The sequence below is a fragment of the Drosophila subobscura genome, chromosome J (assembly GCF_008121235.1).
Source record: "Drosophila subobscura isolate 14011-0131.10 chromosome J, UCBerk_Dsub_1.0, whole genome shotgun sequence".
Lineage (NCBI taxonomy): Eukaryota > Metazoa > Arthropoda > Insecta > Diptera > Drosophilidae > Drosophila > Drosophila subobscura.
Window position 1 is genome coordinate 8,484,601 of NC_048532.1, and position 15,380 is coordinate 8,499,980.

General features: G+C 43.8%; 1 long non-coding RNA gene across 1 annotated transcript in view; it reads right to left on the reverse strand.

The window, feature by feature from the left end:
• Window positions 1–15,380, reverse strand: part of LOC117894391 — a 39,483-nt gene that overhangs the window by 8,906 nt on the left and 15,197 nt on the right. The window contains exons 3-4 of the long non-coding RNA XR_004648869.1: window positions 12,518–12,667; window positions 3,213–3,291 (exon numbers count right to left, since the gene is read on the reverse strand). This is a non-coding gene — a long non-coding RNA (uncharacterized LOC117894391). The remainder of the gene's footprint in view (window positions 1–3,212; window positions 3,292–12,517; window positions 12,668–15,380) is intronic.

Below are 15,380 nucleotides of genomic sequence, written 5' to 3' on the forward strand. Positions count from 1 at the left end.
AGGAGCACCACACCGAGCCAGCATTCCCGTCGCTTCGTGTCTTTTGCTGCATTTTGGTTACTTTTATTCTCATTTTTGATTTGGATTTTCCCCTGCTGTTGTTTTTTTCTGCTTGCTTTTTTGTTTCAGCTGCAAAATGTACAGTACGTGACAGATTTGTTATAATTAAGATGATTGACGAGCTCGAGACGAGCCCAGACGTCGCAACCAAATATAAAAAGAGAAAAACTCAACCCGATAGCAATAGTTTAATGGCACATTTCAGGCAGTTGAGTTATGGCGGAGTAGAGTTTGTCAATGGGGCTTTTTCTGTCGCTGTAGAGTGCATAAATTTCAATGTTAACAAACAAAGTTCCAATGCCTCGCATCGAGACACAGCGCCCTGCCACATACGCTGTGCTTCGATTGAAATCTAAATTGCATTGCAAGCCCCACACTTCCGCCGAACCCTGCAGTGTGGGTGGCTACAAATTCAACTGTAAAAATTGCTGCAGTTAAATACTGCACTTGATAACAACTACAAATGCTCGATGTGTTAGACGCCGGGTCTAACAAGCGGTAGTACAGGCAGAGGCAATAGCAGGAACAGGCACACGGACAGGGGCACAGGCGATGGTGAACAAAAACAAACAGGATATGGGCGGTCTGCGATATGTGTGTGTTTGTGTGTGTTTGTGTGTGTTTGTGTGTGCGTGCACATATTGTTGCTGCAAGTGTGCGTGGGACATACATTACATTACACTGCAGTTTTTGCAACTGCAAAGAGGGGCTACTGCCATCGGCAGCAACAGCAGCAGAAGCAGGAGCAACAGTAATGGCAGTAGCCTCCAACTGCAGGAACAATAATAATGGGGAATTTTAGTGAATTTTTGGGTGCCAGGTATAATACTCTTTGAAGGAAGAACTGTGGCAAAGCAAAGGAGTCTAAATAATAATGAAAACATGTGCAAAATAATCACAAATGAATCAATCATGGGAAGTACTTCCGAAAGGGAAATCTGCCAATCTGATGTCAGAGATGTCAGCAAGGGCTGCACCTTTACGCTTCTAATCACAATAATTATCAATCTCTAACAAATGGTTTTCAATGAGCATTCCGAGTGTGTCAAAACAGTCTAAAAATCTTTAATTTCTCACATTTTCCAGCACATTCAATGCCTGCCATCTGCTTCATTTTTATAGCTCTGAGTATCTCTCTCTAAGTATACCCCTCGAAAGAGTATTACAACAATTACCAGCAACTCATTGGACTTCAACTTCAAACCAAAAGGCCAGCAGTTCCCGAAGCACTCTCCGCTGTATTGCGTTTTATTCAAAAGGATATTGGGCCTGGGCTGCCAATTGGCTGCCGCAGTCGACGCTGATGCCCCCTTAACGCACTTCCCCACTGGTTACTGTCCATGGCAGTGCCACTGTGCCTGTTCTGCGACTGCTTCTGTCGTTTACAAGTGCAGCAGCAGCAACACCAGCAACAACCGCAGGCATCATGAAAGAGCATTGTAACCACAAAACGGAGATCAGAATTGCATATGCAAAAATGTAACTGAAATTCGTAAAATGCGAAGAGGCCAAGCCAGAAGCAGCAAAACCCAGCAACGAGCAAGCAGGACGCACCCAGGCACACAGTGGAGTCGGTACAAGAGTTCGATGCGATACCGAGGCAGCGGCAGTGGAAGTATCCGGAGCGATGCTCTGGCCCATCGAATAAAAAGTGCATGAAATATGTTTACTGTTATGTGTTGGCGTTTATGTTACCCACTCCCCTTCGCCCCGCTTCACTCCCCTTTCACTACCCACTCGATGCTGCTTCAGTAATAGCTTCACAGAGCTTCCTTCCATTCAGTACTTCCTCCGCCCAGAAGGTCAATAAAAGGTCATCGAGAAGGTTATAACGGCCACGGCCAGCGCATGTGAGTGGACCCCCCGAAGTCTGTGTGTGTGTGTGTGCGTGTTTGTTCATGCGTTTTGCGAAGGTATTCGTTGGGGAAGAGTGGCCTTTGTGTAGGCACAACCTGCAGCCCCTAGAGTCAATAGGTAATCAAATTTGTGGGCGCCTTTTTTCGTTTGCCAAAAACAATGCACAAAAAAATGGCTAAGCAGTGCCAAAAAGTTAACAGATTAGAATGAAGTGTGAAACGGCAATGGATGAAGGCTGGAGAATGAGTAACCAAAAATGATTCATTTGAAACTCTTTTGGGGGAAAAACTCTCTCTAGCCCTTGGAGAAGCCGACACCAAAGTTAGGCGAAACTTTTTTTGGGCTAACTTATCATTTTACATTTTACACCTTTTAATTGCCAACTGTCCAGAGAGAGAGAGAGAGAGAGAGAGAGAGAGAGAGAGAGAGAGAGAGAGGGAGAGTTCATTAGCATTCAACGTAGAAACTAAAATTATCTATGGGGGTTTTCCGGCTTCGGCTTTGGCTTCTCATATCAAATGGCCAACACACAAAAATGCAGCAAAAATTAGAAGAAAAATCCTCTTAGCTGAAATGTAATTTTCGAAACTTCCCCCCCCGGTCCCGCAGCTGCAGCTCCAGCGTATCGTATAAATCAGCTTACTAAAAACTTTCATCGTATATCAACACACACACTAATTATGGTAATTTTATAATTTTCTAAAAACGGCAGAGAGCAAAAAGAAAGAGACAGCAAACGGAAGAGGAAGCAGCTAACCGCAAGGCAGAGATAGAGAGCTAGAAGCCAGGGACTCTGGAGGCGTTTACTGTTGATGTTTAATAAGCCAAGATACACACACACACACACACACAGAAAGAAACACACTGATACACAAACATTTTGTTGGGGCTGGAAAACAAGTTCTTTTCATGAAATTTGAACATAAATTCCAATGAACGAAACAAAACCAAAGTGCACAGAACTGCCCAAGCACTCCTCCTCCTACCCTTTCAGTTTTGCTTTTTGGCATGCAGTTTAGTGTTACCAGGCCCCCAAGGGGTGGACGAAGCTCTGTGGCAGGGTGTGGGTATACCCTGAGCGCCCTGAGCGCTCTGAGAAAACTGCCCAGTCGCAGGCCCAGTCTCAGTCTCAGTCGCTCAGTGGCAGTAAGAAAACGCCAAGCCCAAAGCAAAGGCAAACTATAAAATGAAACAAATTAGTGGGCAAGGGCAACGAATTAGCGATACCCTGTAAATTAAAGCAGGGCTATAGAATGAGAGAAATAAATGCATAAAATAATTTTACTTTCACTTACGATTTTCGTGCATTTCTCGCAGGTTTCTGGTGATGTTTTTAGCACAGTTTTTGGGGACCAGAAAATATACTTTTTTTATCTGAAAAGAATACAAGAATTAAATATACAATTAAAAGCTGTTCTTTCTACAAGTTTTAGATATTATAACACAGCTTTTCCCAACTATAGATACACCCAAAGCCCTGCCCCACATCCAGGATATCAAATGGAAAACGAATACCCAGCCATACCTAGGCACAAGGAAAGGAAAGGCGTGGAAGGGACCATAAAGTTTTGTGCCCAGCCACAGGATGGGCGGGGAGCAGTGGGCCCCAGAGCAAGGGCCGAAGAAGGACCCCGGCAGGACAGGGCAGAACAGCACAGAACAGCACAGAACAGGGCAGGACAGGACAGGACATGGGGAGGGAAGACCACTGGCAAATCAACTTTGCAACTTGAGACTGTTGCAGTCTATTAAAATTACCCCGACGGGCAAGTGGGGCGGTGTGTGCCTTCTGTGTGTGTGTGTGCATGTTTGTAGGCGGTAAAAGAGGGCGTGTCAAGCGCAAGCACAGCAATGGGCGCTAAATTAAAGGCAACTGCAAGGCGATGGCGAGGCAGCGGCCTGCTCGCTGCTTCTTCTCTATCATCTCTCTGCCATCCTGCCACTTCCTCTGCTCGCTGCCTCTTCCTCTGCCCACTATGTCTTCTTCTTGCGCTTCTTCTGGCTGTACTAGTTCTTCTTTTGGTAGTGCTGCTGCCGCTGTAGCTACTTCTGCCTCATGCAGAGCTATGTTTCCGGCCGCCGCTGGCAGTTAGCAAACGTTCCAAGTCTCAGCCAACTTTCGCAATTAGAGATGGGAAAAGCGCAAAAGGCGAGGAAAAATCTTCCAGCTATCGAATCTTTTCCCTGCTAAAGCTGCCCGACGGCTGCTAACATTTTCTCTGCCTTCTTTTGGTGACCCCGATCGGGTCACGGGTCACGCTGCCATCGCCAGGCGTAATGGCAGGCTTCTCTGCCATGCTATAGTACTTCCTGCCCGTGCACTTGGTTACGCTTGGGCTGGCCTTTGGTTACTGCTGCTGCCGCTGCTGCTGCTGCTGCTGCTTCTTCGGTTGCTGTTTCTCGCTTATTTTTTTTGGGGCTACAAAGATGGGCTGGGCTGGGGGGTGTGGATCCTACTGCCTCGTAAATTTAAAGACTATGCAGCTACTTGAAACTTTTGCTGCAAGGCGTTGCCATGTAGTTTATGGCTGGACCTAACCATCAAGCTGTTGTTGCCACCGTTGGTTGATGTTGATGTTGCTGCCCCCGCTGCTGCCCCCGCTGCTGTTGCTGTAGGTGTGTGTGTGCCTTCATTTTCATATCTTATAGCGGTAGTTACACTCGTACCCAAACTGCAGATTGAGTTGGGTGTGGGCCCACTTTGTGGCGGGGCACTTTTGCATATTTCCTTTGAAGGGTAAGAGCTGCGCCGCACTGATTGAGCAATTCCTGATGATGATGTTCCCGCCTGCACACCAGAGAGTCATCTCCTGGGATATATATTCATGTGGCGGCGCCATCATCAACGTTATTATGATTATTGAAAGGCATCAAGCGAAGTCAGCGAGGCGGGGCCAGCTCAAATTTTGTGTTGTTTTTTGGGGCAAAATCATCAATATCGCATCTTACCCCCGGAACCATATCTCATAGCCCTCTACCGCCCTACCCCTCCCTCCCTCTTGGGGCACTCACTTTGTGGCGCATTGTTCAAACATAAAATTGATATTTTTATGGTTGTTTTCCATTCCTTTCCCCTTCCCGTTTTGGCTTAATGAGCGGTAGTTGCCGTGTTTGTAGTGGCAGTAAAGTATGGCCAAGATTGTTTTCCGACCAAAGCAGAAAAGAAGAACCAAAAGATGAAGAAGAAAAAAGCCAACAAAAAAACTATGGAAATATTTGCCTCTTGATTGCAGAGTGGCTGTGTGGAAGGTGGAAAGGATAAGGAATGGTAGATGGCAGCTGACGATACGCTACATTGCTTCAGTATAAGTTTAGCGGGGGAGGAGCAAGGGTGGTGCTAAATTGAAGAGCTGATAATGAGTAACTTTGTTTGATCGCATTTTAAATCAAAGAAATATTAATCATCCGCATAGTTAGTAAACATTTTGTGTAAGGGATAAAACATTAATCGATAAAAGCAACGAAGCATTAGGAAAAGATTTTTTAAAGGATTTCTTAGCTCATTTCTTTCTATGTACAATACATTTCCCTCTGATGTTTCCTTATATATTTGAATATGGAATGAATGAATAGGAGAATAGAATACAAAAAAGAGTAGAATGAATAATCGCATTCCTCTCGGCATTAAGTACGAATTTTTGAAGGGATTCCTTTACTTATTTTCTCTCCTTCCCTCTTCCATCTTTAATTTTGTATTTGCTCATTTTATTCCCCATATAATTATTGTATTTATAATACCCTCTCTTTATAGCATTTCTCCATTTATCCCAGCCATAAGAATCCTTCGCTTAATTTTTCCACCAGCTCACGTACTACTCACATTTTCTCCCTAGCGCGCTCAACATTTTGCTCGCATTTTTCTGCCTCAACAGGCAAACAGAACGTGGCAAATTATTTTCACACCCTAATTAACGAGAGCTCCAGCCCCTCGCAGCTGCCTACTGCTGGTCCTGCTCCTTGATGGAGTGACACATGGCCTGTTCGCTGCCTTGTTGTCGCCCTCAAACTTTGACAAACAAAATTAATAAGTTTCATTTGTATTTTCCTTTTTTTCCCGAAAGATGCACCTGCGCTGCTCGCACTAATTTGAGGACTGCCTGACTGTCTCTCTGACTGACTGACTGACTGACTGACTGACTGATATATATGCTAATTTAGTTGCTGATTACTTACTTGCCAGCTTAATTAATATGCATGCGAAAAGTTGGCACGGCATAAAGCGAAATAGATCTGTATCTGTAACTGTGAGTGTCTCTGTAATGCAATTGCCTTTGCCAGTCAAAGTTCTTGATCATAGTTTTGTTTGATTTTTAATGAATACTCGAGGCAACCCCCCAACCACCACTTCCATGTGTGGAGCAGCATTCTGTGCCTCTGTGTAGCCTCCCCAAAAAGTTAAATGTACTTAAACTTACATATTTGTTGTCGACTTTCTTGTCTTGTGGTAGCCAAATGATTTGTATGACCAACTTTTAGGGCCTGCTCTACGCACTCGTTTCGGCTTAATAAGTTTGACATGGAGACAGAGTCAAGTTTTGGTACTCGCTTTTGCATATTTGTTTGTCTTTTTGTGTAACTATTAAATCTAGTTTTAATTGACTTGATTCAAAATGGGTTAACTTTGCACCGATCAAAGGGAAACGGTTTAGCTTTACATTTAGTTTGGTTTCATCTTTTTTGTTTAGCCAGAGCTAATTAATTTCTTACTTTCAGTCACTGTTCGTCGCTGGAGTCCCACTCTGAGACAAAGCACCACTTAACGGTGGGTGGAAAAAATCACAGAAAATCCCTCTCTCTCTCTCCCCAAGTCAAAGCTTATAAAACAACAGCGCAAAATTCCTCTCCTGTCTGTGGAATGGAATAGTTTTTCCTGCTGCTGCTGCTGCTCTCCTTTCATTTCGTTCTCTTTTCGTTTTTTGTAACACTTTTGTAGTGCATTTTTTCGGAACATTAACTGCTGTCTGTTCCCATTATCCCTAACTAGCAACCGATAGACTCACACACTTCGTCCTTCCCTGCTGCAGCTGCTGCTGTCCCCTTGTACACTTTACCAGCAAATGGCAACTAAAGTAGCAGCAATTCCAACACAGGAGGTCTGGGGACTGCACTCAAGTATTCACACGAAAGGGCAAGCTCTCTTCCCTGTGTGTGTGTGTGTGTGCTGCTCTCCCCTCTCTACCATTTCTTTAGTAGTCTTTCAAATGTTAAATGATGCAGTTACAACAAATTACCTCGGAATGTCTCAGCAGAGGCGGCGGAGAAGCACTCCTTTGGAGTGGAAGGGAGGAGCAAGGTATGCCGCTTGTAGCTTGCAGCTAGAGATGGCAGCGTGACAGACCAATGGCATTCATTGCTGCCACCACTAATTGCAGTTTGAGTCTGCCTGCTGCCAGCTGCCTGCTGCAGAGGGAGCCACAGATTTAGCCAAGATTTTAGCGGGGTTGGCGGAGGGAGTGCTTAAATATTTGGTGGGTTTTTGAATAGTTCGCACAACTGCGTGTGGGTGTGTCTCTGCTGTGTGTGTGCTAAAATGAAGTTGTTTGCAGTTTCAATTTGGCAAGAGCGAAGCGCCCAAGCAGCGTACTGCCTCCCCCTCCCCCGAGGCAGAGCTCTTTCAATATCCGTTGTCGTTGAAGTTGACGTGCAATTAGGAAATGTCAGGCGGCAAGTGCTCTCTGCTCTCTGCTCTCCTCTACTCCGTCCAAGTGGCAATGTTGCATGAAGTGCTGAAGTTGCTAGAGGGAGCAGCAGGTGCACACACACAGAGGACACACAGGACACACAGGAGACAGGACACAGAGCAAGGAGACATGTCGCGCGGCTTACTGCAAACATAAACCCAGAGAAATGACTGCACATAAAGTTGCTTTAATTGAGTTTTATGCTTTCAATTTTCGGCGCTATTATGGACGCGCAGCGTAGAGAGACAGAGACACAGACGCAGGGATACATAGAGGAGAGCGGGGTGCTGTGGAGACATCTCTCCACACACATGACAAGCGGCAAAAACCCATAAAACTCATCTGTCAAACACTGGAAACGCCGCCTATCAACATTCATGTTCACTAATCCTTGGCATATATGCGCAAACGGATATATAGTCGAGGCAACCATCCTCCAGGACACTGCCTGAGTGTGTGTCTGTCGAGCTGCCATTATCAAGGTTTTTTGTTTGACTGCATGTGTGGTAAAGAGAGAGAGCGAGAGAGAGAGAGGGGAGAGAGAGAGCGTGGGGAGTAAAGTGTGCAAAAAGGATTAAGAGCAACGAAATGCGTTGCTCGACAGACAGTAGGTAAAAGCTGCAAAAGAACAAGCTGAAACTGAAGCAGCAGCAGGCGAAACAGCAGTCAAAAATCATATTTCTCGCTACGTTGAAAGATGATCTATCAAATGGTATTAGTTAGGGGCAAAAGCTGCAGCTAAAAGGAATGTCGAAGCAAAAAATCCAAGCCCCCAACATGACAGCAGCAGCAGGAGGAGCAGCAGGAGCAGCAGCAGGAGGAGCAGTGTTAAGGTGCAGAAAAGTGCAAAAATTCACAGAAATTCATGGATGAAAATATAGAAAAAACTTCGATTGTTGAAAAAGGAATAAAAGGCGAGGAAAAGGCAACAAAAAAGGAAATATTTTAAAGGTGAAACGGCTTGAAAAAGGTTTAGGGAGTGCTGGAAACTAATAAAACATGATCCAATGGGGAAATATCGTTGTTATAGTGATCAAATAGTAATTTGTACAGAAAGTATTCCAAATATTAATCATCAAACATTTTCCTACTCCAATCAATATTCTCTCAATCAATTCTATTCTTTCCCACTTCCATTAGTCAAATTTCCACTTTCATAACTTTTTCAGCTGCAGACAAAACTCCTCTATTTATGGATTTTGACTAAAACTTTAATGAATGCGCCGCCTCGTGCCGCAGCAGCAACAAAGACAGAAATTCCGGCTCAGAATAACAATTTGACCCACACCCCGAGGCGCAGGCCAATAGAAATCTTTGGCCGAAAAAGTGGCTTGAAAAAAGACTCTAGGACTTTGGGCAGTTTGGCCTTTACCGCAAATGGGGAGTGGGGAAGCGGGCAAGACGTGGCATGACATATTTAATTAGACGCTTGTCAGCTGTATTAATTGATGGATTATGCATACATAGAATATATGTATGTGTATGTATGTGTAGGACTGTGGCTTGGCCATCTAATTTCGTTGTTTGCACTCCCCTTGCCCACTGCCTGCCCTGACAGTTCCTTTATGTTGGCCATTGATGCAGGTTTTTGCCTTGTTTTGAGCTGCTTGGCTAACCAGCGGCAACAACAGCAACAGCAGCTACGCTTTTGGTCATAATCTTGTTGTTGACATTTCTGCCCACACACACAAACACAAAGCTGTCAACCCTGCCACAGCCAGTATGCCACCTACATCTACATCTGCCTGTGCCACTGCCACTGCCACTGCCACTGCCTGTGACTCTGTGTGACACCCACAATATGCAACCGAAACCAAACTCTGCACACACAGACACAGGCACTGATTTGGAGCGAAAGGGAGTAATGGGGAGAGTGGCAGTAATGGGAGAGTGGGAGTGGAGACGTGGGCGCTGGGGCCTAGGCAAACGTTTTGAGTCTGACTACGAGCTGGCTGCTTGCATATGCCCTAATGGCTGTGGAACTAGCATTGAAACTAACGAAATTCCACATAGAAAATCATTCTAAATGAATTTAGAATTATTTGCTAGACCCAAATCTATCTGCAATATATTATTATTATTATATTTGCTCTATTTTGCTGCTAAATTCAATTAAATTTGCCTTTAATTCGGTTAAAATGATTGCAGATAGCAGCAGCCTAAAATGGTTTAATAATCCTTAAGGAAAGTCTCCTTAAATGTTGTTCAACACCAGTTCAATGATCTTCAGTTGTTCCTCAGCGTTAATCATTGCTTTTTACTTAGCAAAAATGATCAAAAATATGATTTAAGTTCATTCATTTGCCCAAACATTAATTTACTCTCTTTCAGTGGCAGCATTGGATCACAAACCCAAAGATAGTTCCAAAAACTTCTACCATTTGATTCACTCTTCAATTTTAAATTCACAACCAAGTCAGCCCAGGTTCTGCACTGTCCCTCTGTCTGCTAAACTTTCTTCCACCTTCCATCGCCTGCGAGTTACTTTCTGAACAATTTTCGCCCTCACGCAAAGGAATTTGACAAACAGAAAAGACCGCAAAACCAATCCACACCCTGACAATTCTCCACCGTACAGTCAGTCACCCCACATATCGCTCCAACTCAGACATTTTTGGCCACAGTGCACTGTGCGCCCGGTGCAGACGAGGCGAGACGAGAAAATTGTAATGCATTTGCCATGATTTGGCGCATAATAAATTATAACCATGTTCCTGGTGTGTGGGGTTGGTGGCTCTCCCCCTCCCCCTCCCTCCCCTCTCTGTGTTTGTTTGTTGCAAAAACCAACAGCACATACATATGTGTGTGTGTGTGTGTTTGTGTGTGTAAAAACACCTGACGGATTTAAATTTTATCATGAGCTCAACTACCGTTGACTGACGTACTGTCTATATGTCTGTCCAACTGTCTGCCTGTTTGTCTTTCTGTCTGTATACGCCACAACCACTCCTTATCTGAAGGCATTACCCAGCTCCATCTTTGGGCTGCCTCTGCCTCTGCCTCTGTCTTTCGCTCCTTGGGCTAAAATAGTTTTTGCCTGACATGTGTGGGTGTACTCTGTGTGTGTGTGTGTTTGGGTTTCTGTATGCTCGTTTGCGGGTGTGGGTTAATGTTTTAAGTCTTTAAGCTTTTAATGCTTTACATTCTTTGGCGCTGTGTGTCGCACACCTGTGAGACCATCCATGCCTTTCCCTTTACCCACATACATTTTCTGGGATTTATATTATATTTTTCGGGGACAATTGCATTACACACACACACACACACACACACACAGAGTAGAGAAGTTTCTGGCAGATTGAATAAACTTTGTAACTGATGAAAGGCAGAGCCAGGCCACAGTCACTCCCTTTTAGTGAAAATTGCATAAATTGTGTGCAGTGAGGAATTTTTGCAGAAATCGAGACTTTGGAATGCACTGGAACTGAATATGCCATAAAAATTAAAATAAAATAAAATCCAATGACAATGTTATGAAAAAATGTACAAATTCCTTTGCTCTGCTCACACTTGACATAATTTATGTTTAAAGCAACTCAAAAGGGGTTGCAAATCCACCCACAAATGGCAGCAAAAAAAACAGTTTTGGAAGTTACAATCTCTGGTGACTCGCTGGCCTTCATGCCCGCTGGCTTTTTATGTAATTAATCACAATTTGCGGATACACAAATTGTCGCAGTAAAAGTCACATTTCTTCAACCAAAAAAGGGGCAGAAAAAAAAGTAAAGGAAAAGGAAGGCGAGGCGAGGCGAATGAGACAACAAATAAAAGCAGCCAACGAAAATGGGGCCAAAATAAATTCAGGCTAAAATAAATCAAATAGAAAAGGGAGAGCAAGAGAGAGCGAGCGAAGAGATGGTAAGGAAAAAACGGGCTGCACTTCCGTTGCAGAGGCTTCCGTTGATGGCCCTGCCCTGGCCCTGGTCCTGCCCCGGCTGCTGCTGCTGCTGCTTCAAACTTCTTCGTTGGCTGTGTGTCGCAGTCAAATAAATTGCGCCCTCAAATGGAAATGCAACCCAGACTCAACTATTTGTCTCACTAAAAATGGCGAGACCATTTGGACCTGCCCCGCATCCTTCAAGGGGGCTGTGAAAAATCTCAAAAGGATGTCGTTGCCATTGTTTGCCTTTGACTGCGCACTTTCTGGTGCCATCTTTTGCCCGGCCCCTGGCTGCGGCCCTGCCATTTTCTTAACAAAAGTCAATGGCAATTAAGCAGACGTCGCGTCGCGTCTCTGGCCCTGGCGCAATGCGATCCCCATAGCGCCCATAGTCCATTGCCCATTGCCATTGGCAGAGACAGCGAGACAAACCCACGTTGATGGTCAAAAGTTTGTCGCAAAGAGGACAAAAAACCGGGCCAAATTACTGTCCGAGAGGCGTCCATGTGAGTGGGCACACAAGGCGGATGAGTTATGCGATAAATACACACAAATATTACTTGGATTTATTCTCGAGACTCGAGTAATATTTTAAATCATTTTTGAATGCCATTTTAGTTGTCGCTTTGTGGGCGGTAGGCGGGCTAGGATTTGCCTAATTAGACTGTAAACTTTGACCTACAAGAGGAGGTCTGTGCAGACAGCTAAATTATGGCAGATCTATATGCATTTCTGAGCGATGGCAGAGGAGAAACTCGTACTTTAGTTTTGAAGAGGTCTTTGGAGAGTGAAACTGCAGAGAGGACCATGGAGTGTATAGTTTTAAAGTCTATCTGTATGTCCGTATATCAATCTATTTATCTATCTGACAGCAACGAATTCACTTCGGACAAACGTGTGGGTTTTGTGGATGTAAGACCAAAAGAAAAAAATAGCTGGACAAATTTGAATAACCAAAAGTGGAGCCTAAGTCCGCAAGCCCTTGTAATGCATGTTGTTTTAAGTATTTCAAATAATAGAAGAATTTTTATAAGCTTACCCACATAATTTTCTCAGAAAATTGGCTGGAAAAATCATCATCGCTGTGGAACTTTCAATATGTTTTCGATTTACATAACCACAGGCCATTGTTTTGGTGTTTATATTCCACGTTCTTGACAGTTCAAACATTTCATTCCGCCACAGTTGTCTGTAATTTGTATTAATTTGTTATTTATTATGCATTAATTTAGTCAATTTATTAACTTGTTAATTTATCAACCTAACACTTATTGAATCTACTTTTAACAAATGAAAATGTCAATTTATATTTATTATATTTATACCTTCCCCACTGGCAGATCATTTGAGTTCTAAAATCTAGCAGAAAATGTTGCAAATTGTTCACAAATAATTAGCTAAAGTCGTCAAATATCGGGCAATTCATTTAAGTTGAGTTTAAATATTTCTTTCCCTAAATATTTCAGTCTTATTTATCACTAACTCCCACGAGAGTTTTCTGCTATTAACATTTGTATGCTTCCTAAGAGTCTCCGCACCCATTCCTTTCCTTTATCCTTTAGCCCCTCTTCCCCTCTGGTTGCGCATTTCAATTTTAAATGACAAAGTTATGGGATGCGATGCCCCAGCCCAGCACATCCCCAACCAAGATTCTCCGAAAGAGACTTTCGGGAGCAACAGACAACTAAATGTTTCCCTTGAAACCGGATGTGTGCACAAAGTGTATGAGTGTAAGTATCTCTCTCTGTGTGTGTGTGTGTGTGTGTGTGTTGTGGTTGCATTTTAAACAATGAATATTGCACATGTGCTGGTGGCGGCTTCCTTTAACCTTTTTATGACTGACCCGGCCAAAAACCGCTGGGGAAAAACGAAAAAACGAGCGGGAGGCAGGGAGAAAGCAAAAAATGGCAGGGAGCGGTAGGGAGCGGGAAACGGGGCTGGTCCAAACCATTGCACGAAAAATTAGAATTGCTAATGTTTGCGGTAAAAATTTTGCTACTACCATCCCAAGTGTGTGTGTGTGTGTGTGTGGGGGTGTGTGTGCGTTCAACCATGTGTGAGTGTGTCGCGTTGTCTGCCCTCCCTCCCTCTCTCTCTCTCGCTCTCTCACTCTCCTTTGGCCATGTTTGTGTTGGCCAGTTTTAGTTTTGACTCCAGCTTGCAGAAGCATGAAATTAATTTAAATTTTTGCGCACTTGGCTAATTTCTTTTGCTTCCCCAAACAAAAAAGAAGCAACAGCGGAAGAAAAAGAGTAACAAAAAATGCAAAAAAAAAAAGCAAAAAAGGCAACAAAACAAAGAACAAAAAAATTTTAAAAAATACACAAAAAAGAGTAAAGACAAGATGGAAGCGATGACCATGGTCGCAAGTTTAGATACACTGGCGGTAACCATAGTGGGTCTTTGAAATGGGTTTTGTTGATTTTGTGGGGAAAATATACAACTAATTCTGCTTGAAATTAAATCCAAAGAATTCTATAAGGAACAGACTTTATAGACTTGAAGAATCTTCCCACTATAATACCCTCTGATGGTGCATAAAAATGCGAAACAACCAGCGAGAACTTATGGTCTGCCCCTGGTCCTGTCTGTCGAGGGTACGGCACTGGTTTGGAGATTGTTTGGTAAGCATTCTCTCTCTGTCTCTCTTCCCCTCTTTCTCTATCTCTCCCGCTCGCTCTCTCTCTCTCTCTCTCTCCAAGATAATAGTTTTAATAGTCCCTTGAGCGGCCTTAAAAATGTATGCGCCGCGTTATGAGCAAAGAAACGCTGCGATAACTGGCAACTGTGAACCCAGGGACCTCTCTGCCTGCCCCTATCCCCACCGCCTACTCTCTCTTTGGACCTATGTTGCCCTGAAGCCCTGGACACTCGCTTTCTGCTTCGTTTGTATGCAAAATCGTTTTACATTTTCGTTTCATTTCATTTTACTTTACGCTACCCGCACCACGTTTTGGGGCCAGTTTCTTTGGGGGATTGCGGTGGGTGGGACCCGTGGTCCGTGGCTGAGTGGCCGACTGAGCGTAATCTATGATTAGCCGTGAATGTAGCAAAAGGTAGCACTCTCGGTCTCCCTGGACTTGCAAACTTCGTTTTGTTGCTCCATTTCGGTATTGATATTTTATGATAATTTGGGGAACATTTACGTGAAAATTAAGCGAATATTTTGAATAATATAAGAGGTGAATGGGGAGGAATAATGTTAATCGAAAGATTTTGTATAAAATATAATGGCTGTAGGAAGGTTTCTAAAGTTTTTTTGGCATTCAAAACCAGGTGGGAGCTCGCCTTAAAATTATTCTACAAGGAAAACGGTGGAGGAAACATCCACGCTTCATTCCTGAATTTATTTACAACTAAAAAACTTTTAAAACCCTCCAAATATAGTCACCAAAGATAGTTTATTTGTAGACTAAAATCCGCTCATAACTACATAAATCTCCCCAAAAAAAAAAATTCCATGAAAATGTTGCAAACCCCAAATCGAAATATTTGACAGAAGCAACCCAACCCTTGCCACAGAGGGGCCTCCACCTCAACCTCCACCCAGTACCCACTGGAACAAAGTCAAACAACACTTGCAATTAATCAAAACCCATAACATCGCACAGTGGCTGCAATTCGTATGCAAACACGCATATCATATGGGGAATACCATGGGGCTGGCCAAAACTTACATGGCGCCTGCTGGCGGGCCTACATTGAAGGATGTTGCTGGATGTACGGGGCAGGATGGTACTTTGGATGGTAATGGGGTCTGAGGACGTCTGGCTGTGGTAACGCATTAAGTATGCGTTTTAATTAACTTTTGATGGCCGGGGACGAGCAGCAGCTCGAAAGCAGGCAGGCAGCAGTCGGTAGTCGCCAGATGGCAGATGGCAGCACCTCTCTCTCTCTCTCTC